The following is a 27,025-nucleotide window of genomic DNA, read 5'->3' as shown; positions in this document are numbered from 1 at the left end:
GAGAGGTTCTGGGGCAGTGCCCTCTGTCCCCTCTCGGACCCCGGTCCTGCAACAGGGACTGTCGGGATTTGTAGTCCCAAAGGCGGCGGCCGCGCGAAGGATGTGGGGCGCTGCTGGACCCGCCTCCCCCCCTAACCTGCTAGCGCGAGGTGGCGAGGGCTGGGGCGGAGCCCTCGGATCGGTGATTGGCCCAAGCGGCTCCCAGCCCCCACCCTCGTCCCCACCCCCGCTCGTCACTCGGGACTCCAGCTCCAGGCGCGCAAGGCGGCCACCGAGTGAGCGCGCTAGCAGCCGCTCCCGCCCAGTGCATCCGCAGCTACCGCGCCGCGGCGAGACCCACAGACCGACCGACGGACCCGCAGAGTCGCAGCATCCTGGAGGAGTGGGTGATGGCAAGGGGAGGGTGGTGGGCTTAACCTTCCCGGGCTGGTGCATCCATCCCGCTCTCTCTGTTTCTCCACGAAGCGCACAAAAGGGAGGGAATTGGGATGCGCCTAGGCTCTCCGGGCCGCGGAGAGAGATGTTTAGGATTGGGGCAGCCATCCGGACTAAGGTGGGGCGCTAGTCAGGTTCTTTGTACGCCCACCGAGCTCGGAGTGGTGCCTCGCGGCGCCTTAAAGCGTTGAATGTGTGCTGGAGAGATTTACAAATAACTAGGGTGAGGGGGCGGCCGAGTTGAAGGGATTCACGCGTAGCACCTACTAGTCGCGCTGCCGTAGCTGGTCGACGTACAGTAAATGGCTAAAAGGGTGGGACTACGGAGGAGTGTTTCTCTAGTGACCGACCTGCCCCACGCTATATCCCTGGATCGCCACTGTCCCTGGTACCCACCCAACGCCTAGATGCATGTCCTCGGTTCCTTTCGCCCAACCTGGACCAAACCCGGGGACTGTCTGTATCTTCTATCCCGCTCGCAGCAGAGCAGAGGCCTTCGAGGCACCTGCGGGAACCACAAAGGCCTCTTGCATCTGCCTAGCCCTTAGCGGCATGGCCCTAGGTCCCTCCGCTAGTGCCCTGTCGCCAAGTACGCCACGCAGCAACGATCTTAGTGGGCAAGGGACATCGACGCCCCGGGGTCTGGAAAGCTGCCCGGAGACTTACCGCGAAGGGGACAAACGAGGGGGGAGGCCTGGATTTGAGCAAAAAGAAAACCGGGGTGCTGGGTGGGGACAGGTGATCGAATCTGAGGGAGGCGGCCTTGGCTCGGGAAGGACTGAGAAGTGGGTGGGGAGGGGGGACGGGTCTGAAGCTCCTCGCAGGTGGCGCGGGGCGAGGCTCGTCTGAAGAATGAAGAGGGGAGGAGAGACGAGGGAGGGTGCAGACCTCCCGAGTTCGAGTAGTGTAGTCAGGCGTGGGGAGGAGACTGAGGCTGTGTGAGGAGGGGTTCTGATGAAGGGGGGGGGTTTCCATCGGGGGAAGGGCAGGCAGCTGAGGAGGGGCAAGTCTTTGCCTGAAGACCCTCAGCTCTAGGCCAGTAGCCTACGGCCTAAGACGCTGACTGGGCGTGGTCCTCGGACTGGGCTAGGGAGCTCCAATGGCGGGTCCCCGACGGGGCTGGGCTGGCTCGGCTAGGAGCTTTGTTTCTAAGCTTGGAAATAGCCCACGGGGACTCGTTTAGAATTTTATGATAATCCGCAGCGCCCCCCGGCACACCCTGTTCGCGTTTAGCTGAAAGGCTTTGCCCAGCGGCAGATGCTGCCCGGGAGGTGGATGGGGGGGTTCGTCTCCCGCCCCGGAGACCCCCGAGAACAATAGCCTGCATATGTCCACTCGTCGTCGAAGCAAGGCCCCCCACCCTAGAATTCAAGTGTGAGGTGCTCTGGTGCAGAAAACGCTCTCTGAGAAACCTCAGAGCACGTGCTGTCTCTGGGATTTGCCTTAGGACACCTGGCACCCCTGGGAATTCAGAGTGGGAGTCGCATGTGTCCCCCGGGCTGTGGAGCCTGGGGAGAGCCGCCGCCCCCGGCTTCTAGTGTTGCTCCGGCTGCCACGTCTCTGTCCCCGCCACACGCGATTGACGACTTTAGATAGTGGCGTGGAGCAGCATGGCAGAGATGCAAGTCCCAGAGGCCGAAGGTCGCCCTGGTGCAAAACCGGCTTTGTTTGCCCAGACCGCCTGAGCCCAAGTCTGGGGACTGTTGTGCTTCTTAAATGAGCCCTCAGGGCTGGTGAGGCTCGGGGTAAATTGGGGAGAAACCTTAGGGTGGGGGATTACACTTCAAGGGTGCGGCTCTTGGGTTTTAGAACTTGCCGCGGGGGACTCAAAGCTTCCCTTTGCAGGTGACCACACCCAAGCGAGGGCATCCTTTGCAGATTACACGCATATTGTCTCCTGACCTAAGAGATGGCTATGGTATATAAGAAGTGGCTGCTTGCCCATAGGAAAGCTGATGAGCAGAGAGTAAACACACGCTGAGGTCTCCAGTCTACGCCCTCTCTATTGCATGTCGGCTGTAGCACCCAGACATGCGAACTAACAGCCAAAAGCCTGAATTCTGTTATTTGTAGTTTTAATTCTGTGACTGATAAGCTAAAGTAAATCTTAGGCATAACGTTCAATTATTACTGACTTGCAAAAAACAAAAAGTGAACCAGACATGTTTGCATTGCGGGATTGAGAAACTAAATGGCAAAACATAGAACCTACGTTATCTAGGTTTGCCATCAAATTAACTGGTGGGCTGTTTGGCCCTCGTAACCCAGCCTTGAAACCTTGGGGTTTTCATTCCCAGCCAGTCTGTGATCACCCATCTCCGGGCCATTTGAAACCCCAGCAATCTAATTAGGAAATTAGTAAGTCCGAGCTTGTTGGTTTTAAAAGGTGATTATTTGAGATGGTACATCTCGGAATTTACAGCTAGTCTCCAAAGGCTAGCTGGGATGCTGCTTGCTGAATTATTTTTTACTGTAGTTTTATTAAATCTTACACACACACACACACACAAAACACAACACAATCCATTTGTAATTATATCTGAATACATTCATCCCAGCATATAAAAACTAGAATTTTAACATTACAGACACATAAAGCTGACAATAGAGAGCTTTTATTGTGAAAGAAATGCTTTTTTTCCCTCTCTTCCCAAAAGAAAACATTTTGAAAGGGACCATTTTGTTGGTTTGCTCTGTTTGTTACAAACCTGTGAATTTGAGGGTTTATTTTGGTTTGGTTTTTTAGAGGCAGTTTAGCCCAAATTGGCTTCAAACTTGCAGCAATTCTCCACACTTTCTAGAGCCACAATCATAAGTATGAGCCGCCGTGTCGGCCAATCCTATGGACTTCTCAAGAAGGTTGATTCTATGAGAATATCCAACACCACCCTCAGGAAGGGGATGGTGGATACGGGGTGCCGGTGTGTTAAGTTGGCTTTTGTAAGAAAGAGGAGGAGAAAGCACACACCCCCTAGTTCCCCTAACTCTCCATTCCCTACCCCCGCTTCTGCTGGGGCTGCTCCGCATGAAACCCCTAGAACATAGAACCCGGGAAGAACAGAGACAGGCGGCCCTAGAAAACGACTTGTAGGCTGCCATTTTTAACTCATTCCCATGAAACCAGGGACTTCAGTTAAATACACAATTTTGTAGTTGACCCAGGGACCCCAGGATTTTCAGCGTGGCCTCTAGGCCACTGTGGTGTTAGCCTGTGTGGTTGCTTGATTGCTGTGTGCTGCATGCTTCTATCTCTGTAAACAATTTGCATGCAAGGTGGAGTTACACAGCCGACCAAAATTAAAATTAGCCTTGGGAACCTGGAGTAGCCTTCATTTTTGCTATCTTCGCCTCTCTCCATGTCCACGCTCCTTCGGCCTCCTCTCGGCTCCTCTGAGCAGGAATTCAGATGCTCAGCGCCATGGGCAAATCTCCAAGGCAAAGGCAAACTATGTTTTCTTCCATATTTTTCTTTTTAAGTAGAATGTAGAAAAATAGTAAGAAGTGGCAAGCTGGAATTGTACGACTACAGTATCTGAGTCTATCTTTCTCATATAAAAATAATTTCCAAGGTTCTGATAGGATCTGGTATCTTCCCCCCTTCCTCTATAAACCTCAGTTTCAGAAAAGAATAAGTTTATGGTAGCCATCATACAGAATGCCGTGTCAATGTGAAGTACTGTAGAAAGAAATCGGTGCCATATGATGGCAAATAAGTGTATTTCACTATCATTTATTTATTTATTATTGATTTTTTTTTTTTGAGACAGGGTTTCTCTGTAGCTTTGGAGCTTGTCCTGGAACTCACTCTGTAGACCAGGCTGACCTCGAACTCATGTAGATCTGCTTGTCTCTGCCACCCAAGTGCTGGGATTAAAGGTGTGTGCTACCACCACCTGGCTCTTTATTTTTTTTTTTAATAAAACAGATATTTGATTTATTGCACTGCTTGTGAGTAAATAAGAACTCATTTATGAGTGCTTCAATGTTTTTACAGGAAGACAAAGGTTGAAAGGCTGAGGTATGAACTTTATGGACTTTGATATGTATGAAAGCTGCTGTCGGTTTTGCAAAATAAATTCAGGAAAGTATGTTTATGATTTGTCCCATTTCAGCCTTTGAAGCTTATCTTATTTAAAATAAATTGGCCAACCCTTAGCATCACTAGTGCCTATAAAAAACTGCTGTCAATCATTTGTCCCCTTATTCCTTCCATATTATAGGCCTGTACTTAAAATTCAGGCTCAGAGGTGGTGGGAGAACAGATCCTTGACCCACTGCTATTTTCTATGTGCCCAACCTTAGGTGAGTTGTCTTTCACATACAGTAAATGTAGTTCGTTGATGGGTGCAGTGTGTACCAGAAGATGGGATGATTTAATAGGTGTGTAGATCTGAGAGCATTGGCTGGTACCTAACAAGTGGTCAATAAAAATGATGTCACTACCACCACCATCACATTCTCCCTCGTAACCTATGCCCACATAGCAACATTAAGCCTTGTCTGGTCTTTTATTCCCCAGGACAGGCTTCTGCCTTGTGATTTTCACTAGTGGGAACCCAGAGTGCAGTTAGGACTCCTCTGAAGCCCCACCCTCAAAAATAGCAGGAATAACATGACTTTAACACACAACTGTTTTGAGCAGCTGAGAACTTGGAGAGTTTAAGAAGATTCCAGAAGTGCACAAATCTCAGGTTTGGTGAATCGCCCCTATGTATGGGGTTAGCCTGTTGTCTTACCCTCCCATACTATCCAAAGGAGCAATCAAATACCTGAGGGATGTTGTCCCCAGGAGGTGGGAAGAGTGACCATGCTTAGTTAATGATAAAATGTTGGGAATATAATAACTCTGAGTTTCCAGCTAAGAAATATAGATCCTGGGACTACGGAGAGGGTTCATTCGGTAAAGTGCCTGCTGGGCAGGCATGAAGGCCTTATTTGGGGTTCATGTAAAAGCTAGATGTAGTTTGTAATCTGGGGAGACAGGCGGGTTGGCTCTCATTGGCCAACTGTGTTCAATGCGACTCTGTCTCAGACAATAAGATAGAAAACCATTGAAGAAGAACTCAGCAGTGACCGCTGGTCTCCCCTGTACCTCCCATGCATAATCATCCAAAGTGTATGTGTTCACATCCACACAAACATGTGCATACACACACGTGCATACACACACATGTGCACACACACACGCGCACCTCATGTAAAGAAATAAAGATCTCAGAATTGTTGACTTTCCAAACACATTCAAAGCATTTTCTCTATTCAGGAGTAGATCCCGGTTATTACCATCTTATGAATGAGGCCCCAGAAATACGAAGGCTCTCTCACCCAGAGAAGGAAGTTTTAGTCTGTGCTCAAACCCCAGGAGTCTGCTTAGAGCTTGTGTTGTCAGACTGGCTTGGGAGCTAGCACATCTGATCATTCTTAGGGCAGGCTGGCGTGTTAGAAATATGGGAGCTGATGGTCTAGTCATGAGCTAAAATCGCTTCTAGGTTTTCCCTGGGGATGTCAGCCTGATTTTTTTCTTTATTCAGCTGATTAGAGATGAACACCGTTCACACGATTGAGGAAAGTCTCAAAGTCTTCTTTGCTTATAGCCAACTGATGGCCGATGAGCACACCCTCAGCATCCATCCTGGGCAACTGAAGTGATAAACTCAGTACTAGGACGTGGTAACCTAATCAAGGTCACACGAAATCTACACATTCCATGCGCTTAAACACTACTCCAAACTGAAAAAACGTACTAGCTGGGTAAAAGGTTTATAGTGACCTAAAGAATTTTCGCGGGTACTGTGGCACACCTGTAATCACAGGAATTAGTAGGTAGAGATAAGAGAATCAGGAGTTAAGGCAGCGTACCAGATTCAAGGCTAGCCTTAGCTACAGGAGCTCTTGTCTCACAAATAAATAAACAAACCAAAACTAGGGCCTGGAGAGATGGCTAGTGGCTAAAAGTGCTTTATTACTCTTGCAGAGAAGTGGAGATTGGTTCTAAGCACCCACATTGGGCGACTTACAATTACATGTCACTCCAGCTCCAGGGGATTGGATGTCCTTGCTTGGCCTCCATCAACATCGAAATGCACACACATACAAATAAAAAATAAAATAGATTTTTAAAGAAAGCCCAAAATAGATGTAACAAATTGAGTGGTAGGCCCTGAAATTACCCAGAAGTATGCCTCACCATGTTTAAAATGCAATTGTTCCTCTGTTTTCAACACAAACTGCTGCTCAGACTTAAGCACCTAACGGCCGGTACTGGGAGAGCAACTGGCTGACCGATTTAGATAATATTTCATGGAATTTTTCCAGCCATTGAGACCTCTGGTTCCTTATTTAAATTTACAATCATTTGAGCTAAATGAAGTTAAGATTTTGTGAATGGCCAGTTTCTCGTAGGGAGGGAAAAAAGAGCATTTCCCCATTCTGAATTGAGCATTGTCACTTCCCACCCACGACATCTGTCCATTTTCCTTGGCTTGGCACAGTGTTTTGGGTCTGTCACTGCGTTAGTTGTGTGTGAATGTGTGTCCCCCACATATTAGCAGTGCCCAGCACTCAGTCACACTATTCTTGTGTCACACCAAGGTCCATTTCCAGGCTGCCCCTTTGTTGATTTCAAATCCGCCATTGGCTTGCAGGGATTTCTCAGGCCTGGGGTCTTTATTCTCTCTCCTTTTGTCTGGTCCTGTCTTTCCCTTTGTCCTTCTGGAGAGCAAGGCCCTCCATTGATTCCAAAGCTGCCTCCTTTCTCGTTTTCACTAGTTCAGACTTCTGTCTGCGTGGTTTGATTTGCCGGTTCTGTTATACAACCCGAATGCCACCTCGTATTTTAAAATCAAACAGCTGTCTCTAGCATGTGCAGATTCCATCCCATCTGAGAGATGTTACACGGACTGGCTTAGGTTTGCCAAGTTCCCATGTGGCCAAGCATATATGTAAAATGGCAACTGTGGGAGAGACAGGCAGAGTGACTGAGGATGTATTTGAAATTTGTGGGGGCTGAGATTATTGTTCAATGGTCGAGTGCTTGTTCAGCATACAAAAGTCTCTGAGTCAAGTCCTAGTAGCCCCCTCCCCCACCCAAATAGTTTTCAAATGGTTTATGGTCCACTGAGACAGCCCAGCAGGTAAAGGCACTTGCTGCCAAGCCTGACAACTGAATTCAATCTCTGGAACCCACATGGTCATGCCTTGTCATGCATGCCCCCCCCAAGAAATAAACATCAGAAAAGATAAAAAAACACATATGTATGCTTGCTTAAGTGTGTAGATATTTTGATGGCAGGGATTGAACCCAGGACCTTGTGCATTCTTGGCAAGTGCTCGACCACTGAGCTGTACTTTCAGGCGTGTGCATGTGCACACACACACACACACACACACACACACACACACACATTTTAGTGAAACCTAATAGATGTTCAGAAAAGCACCAAAGTGTATAGCTTGATGATTTTTGCAAGCTAAACATATCATATAATAATCATCTTCAAAGGATTAGACGACCAAATACATAGTCAAAAATTCCTGTGCCTGTTTGCAGTTATTAACATTTCTCCCAAGGTAACCCGATACTCTCTTGACTTTCTTTTCTTAACTTTTTTTCCATCTTTGACTTATCTTTATTTTTTTATTGATTTTTTATTGAGCTCTACATTTTTCTCTGCTCCCCTCCCTGTCTCTCCTTCAACCCTCTCCCAAGGTCCTCATGTTCCTCTTTTTTAACTTTTTAAATTGTGTGTGTGTGCATTTTAGTACACTTGCACAATCAAATGACAATCCAGGGGCTGGAAAGATGGCTCAGTGGTTAAGAGCACTTCCAGAGGTCCTGAGTTCAATTCTCAGCAACCACATGGTGACTGACAATCATTTGTAATGAGATCTGGCACCCTCTTCTGGCATGCATAAGTACATGGAGGCAGAACACTGTATACATAATAAATAAATCTTTAAAAAAATAACAATCTATGGGGGTTAGTTCTCTCCTTCCACTTTGTGGGTCCTTGGGATAGAACTCGGGTTGTGAGCTTTAGTGCCAGGGACCTTTATGCCATCCCACTGGCCCCAAATACTTTATCTTTGAGCAAAAAGTAACTGTGTCTCTTGAGTCCACAGTAGCCTGTCACGGGTGTATGATTTCATCCATAGTAACTATTAGGAGCTTTCTTTTTGTTTTTAAGATAGGGCATCACTATGTTGCCCTGACTGGTCTGGAACTTGCTGTGTAGTCCAGGCTGGCCTTGAACCCAGAGACTCACCTGCATCTGCCTCCTAAGTGCTGGGATTAAAGGTGTGCATCCCTGGGCCCAGCAATGATTCTTAAATATAGGGAGTTATAGGTACATGTCAGTTTCTTTACTTAATCAACTTCACAAATCTGTGCGATTAGAGATTTTTCTTTTCAGTGCTAGAGAGGGAACCCAACACTTTGTGCAGGCTTGGCCAGGGCTCTGCCCCTGAACTTCCTCCTCAGAGAATGCATCCTAGACAACCTAGTTGGCAAGTTGGTCATCACATAATTTGTGAGAAAGTTGGCATAAAACTGTCTAGGGTGGATGGAGAGATGGCTCAGTAGTCAAGATTGCTGGTTGCTCTTCTGGAGGACCCCAGTTCAATTCCCAGCACCCACATGACAGCTCATAACTGTCTGTAACTCCAGTTCCAGGGGATCTTATGCTCTCTTCTGGCCTCCACAGGTACTTCATGCATGTCGTACACACACATATATATATACACATATATGTATGTATATACATATATGTGTATATATATCCCCATACACATAAAAATAAGTAATAAAACTTTTTAAAAATTATCTGAGGTAACCAGTCAAGACCTGTGATAAGAATTTAGGAAGGCAGAGGACCTGAAGAAAAAGCTGGTTTTTATCAGTAAGTTCTCTCTAATGATGCTATCTCTTATTAGCAGGTAGTGCCTAGAACTGGTCATCACTGAGGGAGAACTATCTCCCTGCTGTGAGAGAAGAGCCAGCTTTGGGCTTGAGGTCATTCATGGTGTCTGAGAAGACAGTGCCCACAGTCAGGAGCCTGTTAACTGGCACAGCCTGGCGAGTTAAGCTTAGTGTAGTTCGACATCTTGCCTGACTGTCTTGGACCGCCAACCTTCAAATAATGACATGGAGACTTACTAATTATGAAAGCTTGGCCTTTAGTTTAGGCTTATTCCCAACTAGCTCTTATAATTTAAATTAACCTGTTTATATTAATCTATACTCTGCCACGTGACCCGGTTACTTCTCTGTACCATTTGTCTGACTTCCTCAGTGTCTTGCTGGCATCTTGAGCGCCTAGACTGATTCATCCTGAGTTCCTCTCTCTCCCCAGAAGTCCCGCTTTCTTTCTCCTGCCTAGCTGTTGGCCATTCAGCTCTCTATTAAACCAGTCACAGTGACACATCTTCACAGAGCGTAAACAAATAGTCTGTAACAGCTTAGTAACCAGGCGTTTGAATGAGAACTTGGCTTTCCTCAGCTAATGCTTGAAGTGGACTTGAACTTCCTCTCCCGGGACTGCCTGTATTTGCTGAGTGCCTACAACAGGCCCTGATCCCCAGGAAGGAGCTAGCACATGGGGAAGAGAAATGGGGCTCCTCGTTCATCTCCCTAAGCCTGTTTCGTTGTGAACTGAGGGACTGTTAACATCGTCTTCCCGGGTTTGGTGAGGGGCTGATGGGATGAGGTACTCAGCCAGAGCGGCGTTGTAAGTGCTCGGCTAGTGGAGCTAATGATACTATCCAGGTGGTAAGTTGGGGAATTTGAACAGTGTAAAGATGTGGTTGCATAATGACAGAGGGTCAGGATGGAGCTGGGAGAAAGAACCTACTAGAAGCATGGTGATCACGGCCAACACTCTATGATATGGCCCTTTTCACTCTGCACGGCCCATCCCAGAAGTTGCTTCTGTTAGTTCCGTGCTGCTCTTGCTGTGTTTTATTTGAGTGAACTTGAGGGATCCTAAGTCCTCTTTTGTAGAAAAGCTCGCTGTGCCATCTGGCCCGTGGTCTTTGAGGTTTCTCTCCACCCGGGAAGGAGATGTCTCTTTCCCCTACTCTCTGCCTCCAGAGGCTCTTCCTCAGAAACCCATCTGGGGAGCCTAGCCCTTTCCCACATGCTGCATGGAGGAGGGAGGCCCATTGTGTTCCTCCCACGCCTGTCACCTGAGTCAGCCGACTGTATGCTTCCGTGTCAGATCTGCTCAGTCACAGCCATGTGCCCCAGTGCCTTTGCCACGACTAACTCTGGGCTCCGGATTGACCCCATGAAACAGCTCTCGGTTCTTGGCCCCCATCACACTGTTGCTGCCCAGGCATTGGTCAGGGACGGTGTTGACAGTCTTGACACTCACTGCCTCCAGTCCTCTTTCCTGAAGCCCTCCTGAGAATCCTGGTCCTCCCCCACCCCCTTCACTCTTCATTCTACCGTGGAGGAACATCCCAGCCTGAGAACCTATTTTTTTGATTTTCCTAGGGCAGCCTGGAGTTTCCATACTTACCTATTACTGCTTAAAAGTTTGCCCTGGGTAGCCAAGAAAAAGCTGACACCCTTGGAGCCGGGACCTGGCCTGGAGCAGCAGTATATTGAAAGGCTGTTTTATTATCTTGAGTTAGACATGATCTGGATGCCATAAAGCTGTCCTGTGTGCAGCTGTGTCCATGGGGTTCGGTATGTTCTCCGAGGGGCACAAGCGCCACCATGATGTAATATTAGAATACTTTCATTGCCTAGGAAGAAGCCTCAGGCCCAACAGCAGTCGCTCCCCAGTTTCTCCCATGCATTTCCTCTCTGCTTCTTCTCTCCCTAGCAACCATTCAGCTACCCCTGTCTGTGTGATTTGCCCATTCTGGGTATCTCATACAAATGGAGCCCTATAGAACTTGGCCTTTTGTGACCAGTGAAGCCCCATGTTCCAGTCACTTAAAAAAACAGTAATGTGATGTCTTCACTCTAGCTCATGATATGTTCTTTCTTTGTTGTTGTTGATGTTGCTTTAATAGAAAGATTAAGGACATTTGGGAAAGTGCATACTGTTAAATAGTTGCCCACCAAGCATGCTAAGCCTACCATAGCTCAGTGGCTCAGGGCTTACCTGTCATGTGTGAGGCCCTAGGTGCAGTCCAAAGAAAAGATGAAGAGAGAAACCTGGTTATCTGGCGCCACACTCTGAAAGGACAGCTCACAGAACATCTAGACCCCTTTCTGTCCAGAGAAGAACAAATACCACAGTAGAATTCTTCTTTAGGTAGATGGGGACGATGGCCGACATCTAAGTGTCTCAGAAAGGAGAAAGGGATTGTGATGTTTCCATCACTGTGGCAAACCCCGAGAAAACAGATTGGAGAGGGAAGGATTTGCTTTGGCTCACGGTTTCAGAGGATTCATGGGGCGCTGGTTCCATTTGCTTTAGGCTTGTGGTGAGACAGAATATCATGGCAGCAGGACCTCAGGCAGGGGAAGTTGCTCGCTTCCGCAGAGCGACAGACAACATAGGAAGGGCGTGGATAAGAGCGTCCATTAGGGCATGCTCCCTGTGGCCCTCTTCCTCCAACCAGGCCCACCTACTCATCTCCACCCCCCGCCCCCACCAATAATGCCCTCAGGTTAGGAACCCATGTGTGAATATAGCCACTGATGTACAATCACTTCTCTGAATCCCCACCACTGCTCAATTCGTTGCTTGGGGCCCAAATCTTCAACAAGTGAACCTCTTGCAGAGAACACTTCATAACCAAACGGTGACAAAGTGAATGTGGAGGGGCCAGCTGGAGGATGCTCAGCTGCCTTCTGTGTAGAGACTGGCAGTGTGTACAAATAGCTAATGCATAGTACAGTTCTCGGGCTGACACCGAGAGAACCTTCTTGACTGCAGGGATCCAGCGTGCAGCGTCATTGAACTGGAGTTGGGATGGGTATGGTAGGGCAGGGGCTCCAGGCAGAGGGATAGGTGTGAGGTGCCCACCGGTCTGAGGATCTGGTGGGATCAGCGTGACTGGGAAGGGGGACTTGAGCAGCAGAGACAGGGAAACAGACGAGGGTGGTTAAAGGCAGCTGAGACCACGCCATTGCACTTTCATTTTCCTTTCTTGGCTCTTCCTTATGGGCATCTGTCGGCTTTCCAGAGTCCAAGACTGCTGGACCTGAGGAGTGGGCTCGAGACGTGGGTCATGAGCAGCCCTTGGCTTCATCTACACTAATTTAGAAGAAATTATTTAATTTACTTTAAAACTCAGTAGAGTCTCTAGACTCTCCTCAGAAAGTACCTTCCTTTTCCTGTGAATTAAACTCACTGACAATGCCTGGACACGTTTGGAAGATATCTCTAGTGTCTGTGTATGTTTAAGGAAATCCTGTGCATACATGCAATGTGTTTATTGCCTGTAGACTTGGTTTAAAATAACATCACACATTTGCCTTCCCCTTGGGAACCTTCATTAGGCCTTTTGTGCTCCAAAAGCTAACAAATAGCTTGAAACAAGTGGCCTGTCCTTGATTATAGAATCTTGCTCCCGTTAAGATGTAGTGATTTTGTGTTGTTTTACATTTAGGCCGGCACTGGGGTCACCAGAGCATATTTTCTGATATACAAATTATGTCATCATGGGTATGGACCACAAGAAAGACCCTGTGCGGAAAAAGAGAGTCCAGAGCCTGGAAAATGTAGTTTATGGTCTCTGTGTTCGAAGCTAAGCAGTTGTCAATGACTAAACGCTTACAAGGACCCAGTGCCAAGTATTATCACCCACGTGATCACTGAGATTTTTGTAACACAGTCCTCTGTCCCCCCAGTCACCCCAGACTGAAATGCTAGCAGTCATGAGGTTCTTGAAGGCAGGGATCCCATAGTACCCGTTTTGAACCCTGAAATCAAGGATATTGAGGGTCACCATGTGTGTCCTTGTGCTCAGACCTTGCCTTGCCATGTTTATTAGTCATGTGTGTGTTATGGGTCGAGCCACTTAACCTTTCTGAACGTGATGGGCCTCATTCAGGGTTGCAGTGAGAACTAGAAATTAAGTATTGTTAGCTCTTTGTAGCAGAAGGCTTCCATCCTGGGATTCAACCAAGTGTGGACTGGAAAATATCTGGGGGAAAAAATTACAATCAACATGTTCAGAGGTCATTTCCTGCAACATAACAACTGCTTAGGTGGTGTTAAAATTATATTAAAGAATTATAAATAATCTAGAGAATACTTACTTTATGTATTTGTTTAGTGTGTGAGGGTAAGGGGTTGTTAGCGCGCCTATGGAGGTCGGAGCACAAGGTGCAGGAGCTGGCCCTCCTTATCCGCTGTGTGGATCTGAGGGATTGAACTCAGGTCGTCAGTCCTGCCAGCAAGCCCCTTTCCCTGGCGAGTCATCTTGCCAGCTGGAGAATGTCTAAAGCATGCAGAAGAATGTGTAAGCATGCTCTAGAAATACATGCCATTTGTTAATAAGCTCCTTGAGCATCTTCCGGTTTTAGCGTCTTGGAAAAGGGGGATCCTGGAACCAGCCCTTTTCAGAGATGACCGCATATAAAACATACAGTCTGTGCTCAGCATGTAGCATTGCTGAGCAAAATCAAAAAGGCTTTCAAGGGTGGGTAGTGAAACAACCAAACACCACTGAAAGAAAATACCACGAGAAAGGAAGGAAGCAAGAAGGCAGTGAATTGCTCTCGGGTAGCCTCCGTCAGCAGTGCACTGACCATCTCTGATGCACCCATTATACAAATGCACACATTCTCGTCCATTCTAGTTTTTTTTTTTTTTTCAGAAAAAAAAAGCTCAGTGTGTGCCCTTACCTGCTGAGCCGTGTCAGCAGTCCCAGGTCCATTGTTTTAATGGTTGTTATCTTTCTTGAGAGAGAGACAGGGAGACAGAGAGAGAGACAGAAAGAGAGAGAGAGACTTTTCTTTTGACCACTAAACATTACCACCCACCCAGAAGTAACCAGCGGGGTGTCTCAGGCCCTATTCGCACCATGCACATGCCGGTTATGTACATATGGGCAGGGAGGGAGATAATTTTTGTCATTGTTCATTTGTGAAAACGGACAGTTTGCATCTGTGCGCAGATATCACAAGTGTCTGCATTGGGTTTCCATTTCAGTGAAATACATGTCTGCAGCCTGCCTGGCCTGGCAGAGCTCTTGCTTACATGTATGACATTCAGAGGAATGGAGACCGCCACAGCTTATCCTACCACTGCCCACCGATGAGCATCCCCTCTGCTTCCAGTTGTTTCTGCTCGGCTACAAGCAGTGTTGGTGTGGCCATTCCTGTGCCTGTCTCCTCAGGTTCCGATGTCTTCATTTCTGTGGCTTAAAGTCCTAGCGGTAGAGCCGCGGGCTTTCAGAAATTTTAATAGAGATCTTTCCAGACTTCTCTAGGAAGGTGTCACACTACAGTCTCCGCCGGCATTGAGACGGTCCTCACGGCAAACCCACACTCTCAATGCCTGCCACTGTCGGAGTCACCCATTGCTCCGTCCACTCGCATGCCCTTGACCGCTGTAAAGGTGAGACGTTAGATTTGCTCCATCGTGCATTGCAATGTGCCCTTTCTCTTGTTTGCACAAGCTCTTCCCATCAGTACTTAAGAACCCAGGGTTGTCACATGGACAGCGCATGTTTTCCCAGCCACTTAACTGCTTATTTAGTGGCTGATTTCTGCGGCACTGTCTCAATTTCTTTTCCTGTGGCTGTGATGGGGGGTAGGGTGTGGGCAGAATGGTTCACTTTATCTCGCAGTTCAAGGTAGGGAAGTCAAGGCTGCTGGAACTTGAAGTGACTGGTCGCATCCCAGCTGTCGTCAGAAGTGAGCGAACAAGCGAGTGAGCGAGCGAGCGAGCGAGCGAGCAATAAATGCGTGTGTACTGTTCAGTTTCTTTTCCCACCCAGGGAAATGGAGCCACCTGTAGAGAGAACCAGGCCTCCCACCTCAGTAATGCAGTCAGGATAATCCCCCACAGGTCCATTTCCCAGGTGACCAGGAGTTCTTAACCTGTGGTTCACAGGGATCACATATCTTATAGCCTGCATATCAGATATTACATTACTATTCATAACTAGCAAAATCACAGTTATGGAGTAGTAATGAAAGTAATTTTATGGTTGGGGGCTCAATACAACATGAAGTGTGTTAAGGGGTTGCAGCATTAGGAAGGTTGAGAACCTCTCTCTAGACTGTCAAGTGGACAGTTACCACTAACAGTCAGAGGCATCTTTTACTTCATCAAGTTAATTGTGCAGGGTCTCACAAAGCTGCCCTGCCTTGGTGGCTTAGGTTTCCGGATTCAGATAGAAAGTCTCCTCTGCTCCTTGGTTGGGTGTGTCATTTCGTGAATCATTCAACATCTAGTATTTGTATTGTTTAGTGTTTTACCTTCAGATAAAGTCCAGATAGGCGACCGAGTCAGTGTGTACTATAAGGTGGAATACATACTTAATATCCTTCATGAAAAGTAACCAGTTATGCCATCGTTGGCTGCATGAATCCTTTCCCTCATTGATGTGAAATGTCGCTTCTCTTAGAGTGCTTTGGAATCCACGGCCAAGCACTGTGTTTGTTTGCTCAAATGCTGAAGCCTCAGCTCTGACCACAGTGGTTTGATAGAGCGTATTTTAATATTATTTGCTAAGGTAGGAGTCTGTGACAGTCGCCCACCTTAAAGGTGCAGTCCGTGGATGATTTAGGAATATGTAGCCGTGTGACTGAAGAGGATGGCTCAGCATTCCAGAGGGCTAGGGTCTAGTTCGCAACACCCACACGGCAGCTCACAACTGTCGGACAGCCTTACACTTACACACATGCAGACAAAACACCAATGCATATAAAATAAAAATAAATTGTTAAAAACAAGAACTGTGCAGCCGTGATGGTGAGGAAACCTTCTATGACTGGAGGAATCCTTTAGCAGTTTGCCATCACTTCTCCCATCCCCAGTCCCAAGGAAACCACCCGTCAAGACAGATCCAAGTCGAGAAGATGCACTCTGAAGAGGTGTGCTCTCTCTGAACCGGTCCTAGTGCTTTTCTTCTTTATTTTTAAGTGGTTTTAAAAATATTTTCTCTATTGGAAATACAGCGTTTTCCCATTTTTCTGCTACCTACTTGATAGAAAAAATACCTACTGTGTTTATTTTATTTGACTATTAAGATAATTTTACTAATAAAATATTAAGCCTTTTTTAAAAAAAGATTTATTTTATGTGCCTAAGTGTTGGCCTGCATGTATGTAGATGAGCCATGTATATGCCTGGTTCCTGAGGAGGCAAAAAAGGGGCATTGGATTTCCTAGAACTGGAGTTGCAAAAGGTTGTGAGCCACCATGTGGAAATCAACTTGGAAATCAAGCCTGGGTCTGCTCTTAGCCACTGAACCATCTCTCCAGACCCATGCTGTTGGTTTCTTAACTATGTAGTTGTAATTCATTTCGTGTTTATCCCGAGAATGGAGGCCATTCACTACTTACTTGCGGAAGTGACCCTGTACTCATTGAAGATGATGTCTTTCTGCTAGGGACAGGCAGGACGAGGGTGACTTTCACTGAGTTGGGGACACAGGGGCTGGAGCCAAGTGGAGGCAGAACTTTGTGGGGGCCAGTGAGATACCAAAGTAGAAATTTCCAAAAGGCCAGTAGTTCTCATTCAACCTGTGGGTTGTGACCCCAAAGAGGTCACATATCAGATATCTGGAGTATCAGATATTTATATTATGATTCATAACAATAGCATAATTACAGTTGTGAAGTAGCAACAAAATAATTTTATGGTTGGGAGGTCACCACAACATGAGAAACTGTATTAAAGGGTCGCAGCCTTAGGAAGGGTGAGAACCACCGCAATAGGCCATTTGGTGTGCAAGTTCATTGTTAAATAAGTGGTTAAGAGGGGATAAGTAACGGGTTGGGGAATTTGACGGCCGTGGCACAGATTTCTCCCACCTGTGTTTTTGTGTTACTTCCCTTCCCCCACCCACTCCCTAGCCAGGGCTATTGCTGACTGCACAACCACAGTATTGTAAAAATGCCTTCAAGAGCAAGTAGTGAAGTGAGACTGTCCTGCTGCAGCAGCTCCCCATATATATTAATATGCTATATAGATTACGTAGATATATATGTGTTTTTGAGACAGGGTCCCATGTTACCTGGGCTCGCCTCAGACTCGTAGCCTAGGATGACCTTGAACGTTTGTTCCTCTTGCCCCCACTTCCTCTGAGTGTTGGTAAAATAGGCCTGTGTCACAGCCCTGGTTTTATGCAGTTCTGAGGGTCAAACCCAGGACTTTCTGCGTTCACTCTATCCACTGAGCCACATCCCCAGTTTTCCGTCTTTTTCTTTTTATAGCTAAGACGTTTTAGTCAGCATTCAAAGCCATGCTTCCGCTCTGACATTTTCATATTTATACCATTGAGCTCTGCTCATATCATATTTGCCTCTGTTACTCTCCCTCATTTTCATGGTGTGTGGGGGGGGGCAGTCCTGAACTTGTGTAGCCCAGACTGACCTCAGACTCACAGTCCACCAAGTGCTGGGAGTACAGGTGTGTGTCACCACCCTGTTGTAATGCTGGCTTTTCCCTCTCTGGGCGTCGTTCCTCTTCCTCTGCGCCATTACGACAGGTGTAAAATGTAAGCCCATCTTGATTTGCATTCCTCTGAATATTAATAAAGGTGAACATCTTTTCGTTTTCTTACTAACTCTCTATGTCCCCTCTTCCGGTGGCTCGCTGCCCATACTCTCTTCTCTAGTGGAGCGTTTCCTTTCCTCTGATGATCTAGAAGCACTCCCGTATACTGCAAATGTTAATCTTTGATTATATGTTGGCAACGTGTCTGGACCAGTTTTTATTTATTTTTATGGAAAGCAATTTGTACTACCTTTTGCAGTATTACGGTTTCCCAGTATCATATACTTTTAGTTAAATCAACCTTATTGTTCTGGTTTTGGATCCCGCTGCAGAAATCTCAGTCATGTTTATAAGTACCTCTATGTCTTCTTCCGGTCTGCTTGATTTTTTTTTTTTAATGTAAAGTGTAAATCTAATGATGATACTTCTTTGCTCAAGAGGCTGGCAAACCTTCCTGCTGCTCTGAGTCTCGACCACACTCTCGGGGCAGGTCTCAGGCCTTGGAGCATGTGGGCCCTGCCCTTTAGATTCCCACACATGACATGCACCAGTTGTCAAATGCGCAGAGCCAAATGGCCCCTGGGACTCCTATCTGAAATTCCCTCGCTTGGCCTCTCCCATGCCCCAGGGAGCTAAACCACCACCACGTTTCTGAGAGGGGTCCCCCGCTCCAGTTAGAGCGAAGTCTGTACCCTCCTTTCAGTGCTGCCGTAGCTCATCTGACTTCCATCACGTATTGGAAATGTCTGACTGTGCGACTGTGCATCTCTTCCTACTATAACCTCGGGCTCATCCTTTGTTAATGCTCTCTGTCTCTTTGTACAGTGTCATCATATGGTAGGCAGTGACCTCGTTTTTTGTTTTTTTCGTCTCATGTCTGCCTGTTCGTCCGTCCATCCATCGTCCGTCCGTCTGGGTGTGAGAGGGTGACGTCTGGCACAGGGGAAGGGTAGAGTGGCATCTGTGGCAGTGGCAGTGAGGCTGCTTGCTCACATCTCACACATCAGGAAGCAGGGAGCTCAGCCCTTAAGCAAGTGACTGTCACCTTCAAGGCTCACCTCCTAGTGACCTAGTCCTCCAGCTAAGTGCCCCCTCCTAAAGGTTCCACAATCTCCCAAAAACCAGTTTCACCAGCCAGGGATCAAGCATTCAAACACATGGGGCAAACTGTGATGCCCTGTCTCCGTAATCTGGATTGCAATTTGTCAGAGCAGTAGAGAGAGCCACACAGCCATCGGAGTATTCATTAAGAACAATGCCATAGTTCAGGTAAGCAATAAGGGTCAGGCCTGAGCACAGTGGGACACATGAAAAGCATCTGTTTAGTAGACAGAAGTGAGCTGAAAGTACTTGAGTGCCGTGCTGGCTTTGAGGTGTCTCCTAATCATCCGTGTGAGAGAGGATCAGTGTGTTAGCCCATTAGCACCATCCGGGCCTTTGATTATTATATAATTGTTTAGAATTACTCCAGCTCTCACCCCTCTGCACAGAGCGCATGACCTTGCCTGGTCCTTACTGCCACATTCTCTGTCGAGTGAAATTAACGTCACCTGCGGCCAGCTGCGAGGCGGGCTCCCTGAAGTACCATGTTCTAAGAGGCGTGCGCGGGGCCGATTTTCTGTTCTCAGCCACCTCCTCACCAGTATGGGTCATTTGCCATCTCCTGACTGAACTAAGGGATTTTTAAGAAAGAAACAATCAGCTTTTTTTAAAATTTGTATTTATTTATTTAATTTTCTAGACAAATTAATTTATTTGTTTAATTTTCTGACTATGTATAGCTGTGTGTCCCCTCCATTCTCTCCCTAAAAATATTGTGTCTCTTCCTAGCTCTGTTCCTTCCTTTTCTATTCTGTGGGCCACCTAATTAACTCACCCTGGTACCTGGCACCCTCAGGCCCGACTGCCAGAGACATGGTTTTCCTGCCTCCAGGCAGCCGGAGCCAGCTGAAGCTCCTGAGACCTGCCTCCCGTCACGTTTTTATCCATGGCCAGACACCGGTTGTCATTCTATCTACCGCTGACCCACTGTGAGCTGTGTGTCTCTCAGAGCCGCTGCTGCTGGCTCTGCCCTCATAGACTTCACCCCACGTCTCGAAGCAGCTTCCTTGTCCTGGTTCCACTTTTAAGGTCCCAAGACTACAAACATACTGGCCACCCCAGCTTTTTCAAAAGAAATGAGAGGATGTCTGCCATGGTCCTCTCCCCAGTCCTTGGCCCACCCCTGGCCCACAGAACTCTCAATGAGCCTTCTTGACCATTTCTGTTGGCTCTTCTTTTGACCAACCCTAGACGCATGCAAGGCACCATCACGCTGGCTTATCCATCCTTCAACCAGTGTTTGGTGAGCCCCTTCATTTCTCTCAGAAGGATGAAGTGAATTCATCCAGGCCCAACTGTCAAGAGACCACAAGCCTGCTTCCTAGGAATTCACCCAGCCTTCGTCAGCCACAGCAAGAGTCACGGCGGTTACCTCAGAGGGCTCTTGTGAGACTTATTGAGGCTGGCGTGCAGAGGCGCTCTAGAGTTACGCTGTACTGATGGCGATGATGTCACTTGACAGCCACAGCGGAATGTTCAGTGGGCTGAACTCAAATCCGAGGCTCCTGGTGCTACCTCGTGCTGAGCCCCACTCCTCTTCCTCGCACACCCTCCAAAGCCTTCATGTCTTCACTCCCTCCCTGTTTGTGTCCCGCTAAGTCAGGGCCCCATCCTCAGTTTGTTTCATTTTTGATTTTAAATGTCTAATGGATTATCTATAAGAATTCCTTTAGCGATTTAAGGACTAATTTGAAGCCAGTGTCTGTGCCTTTCACACCTCTGGGTAACACGCTCTTGAGCCCACCACCACAGTCCCCTTCCGTACCGGCCAGAGCCTCAGGGGGGCGCTGTGCCCTCCCTTGATTTTTCGTCCCACCTCATGAGACAAGCCTAGTCTCTTGAATTCACTTTTGCCTAGAGCAATCATTATGTTAATAAAATCGCACTGCGTTCATGTGTTCATGTCTGCCCGGTCTCCTCTAACACCGTTGACAAGTATTGCATGTGGCAGTGGTTAGTTCATACTAATGTTCAGTCTAAATGAGAAAAAAAAATGATTTAGATTCATGTTCCAATCTAAATCTAGATTTTTATTAGGTAGTCCAGAGGCTTGTGGTATTTTTGTAGTTAGGAAAACTTGGGGTTTGGAGCTTTTTGTTTGTTTTGCTTTTAAAAAAATAATTTATTTACTTTTTTTGTGAACACTGATGTTTTGCCTGCATGTATGTCTGTGTGAGGGTGCCAGATCCCCTGGAACTGGAGTTACAGTTGTGAACTGCCATGTGGGTTCTGGGAATTGAACCTGGGTCGTCTGGAAGAGCAGTCAGTGCTCTTAACCACTGAACCATCTCTTCATACCTGGGGTTTTTGTCGAATTATTGCTGTTGTTGTTTCCTGCTTGTGACTATCACGCTCAGAGCCTAAATCTCAACCTGAGAGGAATCCTTTGCCTGTCCCCTTCTGGCTTCGGACATTTGACCCTCCACGCCGTGGCTGGATCCTGGGAAGCAGTCCCTCTGGAGGTCTTGGAACTGCAGCTGCTTCCTTCAAAGGGTCCTGGTGAAATTCTTTCTGGGGTCTGGAGACAGCTGCCTGGGGCCCTGGAGAGTTCAGCAGAGCTGAAGAATCTGCCTGGGTCGGGAGGGGACTGACTGCTGGTCCCTGGTGTTGTGCTCTCCGGCTGAAGCCTCAGCCAGGGGTCTAGAGTCCTTTCCTCTGTCAGCCCTTCTCTGGGGCCTGGGGGACCAGGGTTGTGAATGTGGGATTTCATTATGCTTAGAGGTCTTCAGAGTACTTGACCTCTAGACATTTAGAGAGAGCCAGTGTCTGCCTCTGTGTTCAGGACAGTGAGAACTGATGCCCAGTGAGGCTGACCTATCCAAATCTATCCCAACCCACCCCCAATACGCATGCCTGTGTGTACACACACGTACACACACACACACACACACACACACACACACACACGCACGCACATTGAACTCTAGCTTCTGACAGCTGCCGCTTTCTCTCCTGTGCCTTCCAGCTAACCTTGCTGAACAAGTGTTCTGTGGTCCACTTCTTCCCACCCTCTCACAGCTAATCCTTGGGAATGTGGCTGCTGTCCTCTGGGCACTGCTGCCGGCTCATTAGGACCAGCCACACTGATCCAGGCCAATCCAGATGAACCACCGGGATTAAAACCTCTTACTTGATCTTAGCCTGTTGAGTACTAAGCGCCCTTGGATTTGCCTTCCTGAAGTGACTTGTTTATCTCCTCCCTGGCCTGGGTGGAGGAGGCAGCTGCTCTTGGGTGGGGTTTGTTGCAGCTCCTTTACCTTGAGTTAGTTTTTAAACTTTAAAAAAAAAAAAAAAAAAAAAAGCTGGTCCGGCCCTCGCATGGGCATCCTAGCAGTAGAGTTCTCCTCCTTCAGAGCCTCTTAGGGTGCCGGGTCTAATTCCCATCACCTTGGGTCCCTCCTACTTTCTTTGTGTTACAGTGACCCAGGCAGGGCAGTACTGCAGATATAGATGCTTTGTGGTCCCCAGTGTCCAACAGCCTGTGCCAGTCCTCCCCGTAATGACACACACCATCTATAGGCCTGATTCTGCCCAGCCTCCAGGTTAAAGAAAGAGGTCCAGGGGACATTAAATGGGTTCTTTAGTAGCCAGTCTGGACTATAAATATGTTTGTGGGTACAAAAGACCCAGGATGATGTCACATGTTGGATATAAAATTGTTACAACTTCTTTCTAGTTACTGTGTCCAGATAGCCCTTGTCTGTCTATCTGGTCTTTCTTCCTGTCCAGATCCCTGGCGTCCACGCCCCCAGCTAGTCTTTGGAGGTCCCAGACAAGATAAAGAGGTGCTGCCCTTTGATTGGTCCTCCTAGTTCCTCTCCCCATGGCGAGGTTCTACTTGCAGAATCCCTCAAAATGTTTTCCAAGAGCCTCACAACTGACCCGTATCAGGCTTGTCCGTCACTCAAGCCTGCTCTCCTGACAGACACACTGGCCTGGGTCTCCTGGAAAAGTCCAGTTATCTGAGACAACTGACAGGGTAATAAAATTTGTTTCAGACAAACTGTGTCCCTACTGCCTGTGGAACATTCCAGAAGGGTCTAGTGGGTATCTGGAGAATAAGAAAATGAGCTCTCGTTGACATGGAACGGGTTTGTAGATTCCTGCTTATTTGAAAAAGGAAGGAAGGAAAGAAAAAAGCATTGGTGAAGAACAGAGTTCTAGGGCAGGTAGAGTTTGTGGACCATCAGGGAAGAGACGTAGGAGTGGAGACAGCTGTGGCCTTCCTCTTCCTCCTCCTCCTCCCTTCTTTCCCTCCTCCTCCCCCTCCTCTTCCTCCTCATCTTCTTCCCTCTCCCCTCCCTCCTCCTCCTCTTCCTCCTCTTCTTCCTCCCTCTCCCCCTCCTCCTCTTCCTCCCTCCTCCTCCTACTCTTCCTCTTCCTCCTCTTTCTCCTCTTCCTCCCTCCCCCTCCTCCTCCTTCTGTGATCACCTAGCTGTCATTGACACTAAGGAGTGCTAACCTCTGAAAGGACTTGGCTGATAACAGTGCTGACCTTACAGCTCCTCCTGTCATTACCTGTATGCCTTGCTTGTCTGTCGTACTTTATTTTACATGGTTATAGCTTAATGCTGGAGATTGAACCCAGGGCCTCCCATACGTTAAATGCATGCTCTACCACTGAACTATATACCCCAACCCCATAAATATCATTTAAAATTATTCCATTGTTGATTAAAATTAAGAATTAATTATAAAAATTTTACTGTTTTATAGTTAAGTGCTATTTTGTGCTTTCTAAATTTAGAAATCATTTTACTTTAAAATGGGACTGGAGAGATGGTTCACTTGTTAAGAGCTCTGGCTGCTCTTCCAAAGGACCTAGGTTCAGATCCCAGCGTCCATGTGTCCACTCACAGCCGTCTGTAACTCCAGTTCCAGGGTATCTGGTGCCTTGTTCTAGTGTTCATAGGTCCCAGTCATGCCCATAATGCACAGATGTGCAAGTGAGCAAAACACCCACACATGTAAAACAATTTATTTATTTATTTATTTATTCATTATGGATACAATATTCTGTGTGTATGTCTGCAGGCCAGAAGAGGGCACCAGACCTCATTACAGATGGTTGTGAGCCACCATGTGGTTGCCAGCAATTGAACTCAGGACCTTTGCAGTGCTCTTAACCACTGAGCCATCTCTCCAGCCCCCACATGTAAAATAATTTAACATTTTTAATTTATTAACGTAAACCCAGCATTCCCCACTTGCCCCAAAGTTACTCTCTGATTTTCACAATCTGTTGAAGCTTTGATTTGTTGTTATGGTTTTAACTCAAAAGAGAAACCATTTTCTGGATGGTTCTGGGGGTGCTGTGTCAGCTTTCCCAGGACGCTTGCCCTTCTCTGGTTCTCAGTGTCGGGGCCTCACATCCTAGGCAAGCTCTAACACTGAGCTGCACCCCAATGCCCTCACACCCTTTGGGCACGGCTCTCCCATGGAGAAAGCTGTTAAAGGCCATCTCTGCTGCTTTCTTCTGTGCTGATTAGAGGAGAGATAGCTGCAGGTTTTCTGTTCGTGGTATTCTGGAGCAGCTGCAAGTGCTGGCCTTTGATCCCATGGCGAATGGTAATTTCTCGCCGGCTTCGGCTTATGAATCGCACCAGCTTCCCTCACCCCTGGATCTCCCCCACAGGACCTTCTTGCCTTTCTCTTTCCTTCCTTCCTTTCTTCTTTCTTTCTTTCTCTTTTTCATGTCTTAGGGGCATGTTATATGGCAAGTCACATTCACTCTGTCTCCACTCCCATCTACCCCCCTTCTCTTTCTCTTTCTCCTCCCTTCGCAGAACAGAAGCAGGCTTTATTAAGAATCATCACAGGAAAGTGGAGAAATCAAGTGAAAGAGACACACCCCAGAGTGGGCAGGGTTCCCAAGGGAGGAAAAAAAGTCCCCACACATTTTTGTGTGGAATCTCTCAAAGGAGGAAATGTGAGCCAAGCAGTGCCTGTTAAAAATAGGAATCTATCCCAAAGCTGCAGAGAAGCCGTGTCTAAAAAAAAAAAAAGGAATTCATGTCTTAAAAACCAATGTCAAGTTCGTGTTGAGGCCCTTGTGCAGGAAGGAGCCCCGTTGCACCCATGTGCCCCTGCAGCCTCCAGCGGAACTGCTGCGGGGGTCTGGGGACAGCTGTGAGGGACAGACTGTGCAGGCTCCCTTTGTCTGGCGCCTCCCCACAGGCACGGGGAGCCTGGAAAGGTGATGACAGAAGCAGACAGTTCCAGAATGCAGGCTTGGGGGGTCGACATTTCCTTGGCAGAACACTGCGGCTTTCTAGGAGTTCGGGGTGTGTGCAGTTCATGGCTTCTGCCTTAACCCTGACCGTCTCTGTCTGCACGACGCGCCCAGGGCGGGTTCTGCATCAGGAACGTCCTCCTGCGGTTTCCAAGAGGTGGGCGGGGCTTCTGTTCAGCAAGACTGTTGCTGGATAGCGGTAATTGTTGCCATTTTGATCCTGAAGAGGCTGGCTCTGAAGGACCTCTCTTCCTGCTTAGTGTTGTCTTCGACCCAGAACGCCTGGATCCCAGCATGACCTGTCCCCTTAGCACTAACCCGGGTCTGACTGAGAAAATGCAGAAGCCAGGCTACAGAATCAGGAAATCTGGGGAGGCAAGCTGTGTGCAGTTAGATAAATCTTGGCACATCAAAAGATGCACCAGCTTGCAGTTGAAGGCGTCACTGATTCTGAATAAATTCTAGAATTTTTTAGATGCCTCAGTTTGCATGGGAAGACTACCCTGTCCCTCCTGGAGAGTCCTTTGTTGAGAAAAGCCCAGAGACCGGAGGCAAAGTCACACCAAACCAGAAGATAGGTGTAGTTCTGGATGGCATGCTTTATTCTCCTAACGGCTTTAACTATCTGCCATTTTTATCAGTTCTGCCTGAGACAGACATATGTTCTGAATTCTTTGGCCTGCATAGACAAATAACCATCTGATTAAAACTTTTGTTGCTGTTAAATGTATGGCCAGACACATCTAAATGAAGTGCCATTAATTTCAAGGCCCACTTGTCCCTTCGTGGTGATTTAACTATAATGCTCATTTCTGTCTAGTGTGATGTTTAGTCTCTTTACACTGACAGGACAAAAAAGCATGGAATTGGTGATTTGACAGTTCTGAAGCCTGGGAGTGCTGAGGTCAAGGTTTCCGCTGATTTGGTTTTTGATGAGAGCTCCATTCCAGGCTTTTTTTGGGGGGGGGGGGAGGGGAAATGCGTTTATGTTGTATTCTCATGGGGAAGAGAGCAAGAACGAGGTATCATGCTCCTGTTTCTTCTAATAAACATACTAATCCCATCGGAAGAGTTTCACCTTTACCCTCATTACCTCCCAGGGCTCCACCTCTGAGTGCCATCCCTAACCCCAGATCCTGGTTTCAAGCTTGGGAAGGAGACACACGGCATGCACTCTATGGTGTGCAGTGTAGCGAACCTGTCAGCCAGACACGGGCTCTGCCTGTGCCCTTGCAGTGTGATTGGGGAATGAACGGGGTGAACTGGTAAAAATCAATCCTAACATTCCATACAGTTTCTGTGTTTTGATCGGAACCTTCTGACTAGAATGCTGCCTGGATCAGCTGGCTCCACCAGAGCAGAGGGGCAGATTAGCCAGGGGCATTGGTGGCTCTAAGGAGCCTATATTACAATTGCCTTCAAACCTCTCCCTTTTGGGGACTCTCCAAAGAAGACCAGAGGATCACGCCGACTCCATTCTGTCCCAAACCCTTCCACAGGCAGCCGGCTGGCAGAGCTGTGGAAAGGTGCCAGGAACGTGCTCCTTTTGTTTAGTTTAGCAGAGCTGAACGAGGCAAGCTGTAGGAACAGGTGCTAATGAGGTTACGGGGGAGGTGGGAAACCT

The 27,025-nt window shown here is 47.6% G+C and overlaps 1 protein-coding gene across 1 annotated transcript in view; it reads left to right on the top strand.

Moving 5' to 3' along the window:
• The first annotated feature begins 245 nt into the window (after window positions 1–245).
• Window positions 246–27,025, top strand: part of Dpysl5 (dihydropyrimidinase like 5) — an 81,807-nt gene continuing 55,027 nt past the window's right edge. The window contains exon 1 of the mRNA XM_048436608.3: window positions 246–382. The gene's annotated coding sequence lies outside the window, so the exon portion shown is untranslated. The remainder of the gene's footprint in view (window positions 383–27,025) is intronic.

The sequence above is a fragment of the Myodes glareolus genome, chromosome 6 (genome assembly GCF_982192425.1).
Source record: "Myodes glareolus chromosome 6, mMyoGla1.1, whole genome shotgun sequence".
NCBI classification, from domain to species: domain Eukaryota; kingdom Metazoa; phylum Chordata; class Mammalia; order Rodentia; family Cricetidae; genus Myodes; species Myodes glareolus.
The sequence above is the reverse complement of the archived record's forward strand: the minus strand, read 5'-3'. Positions and strand labels throughout refer to the sequence as shown.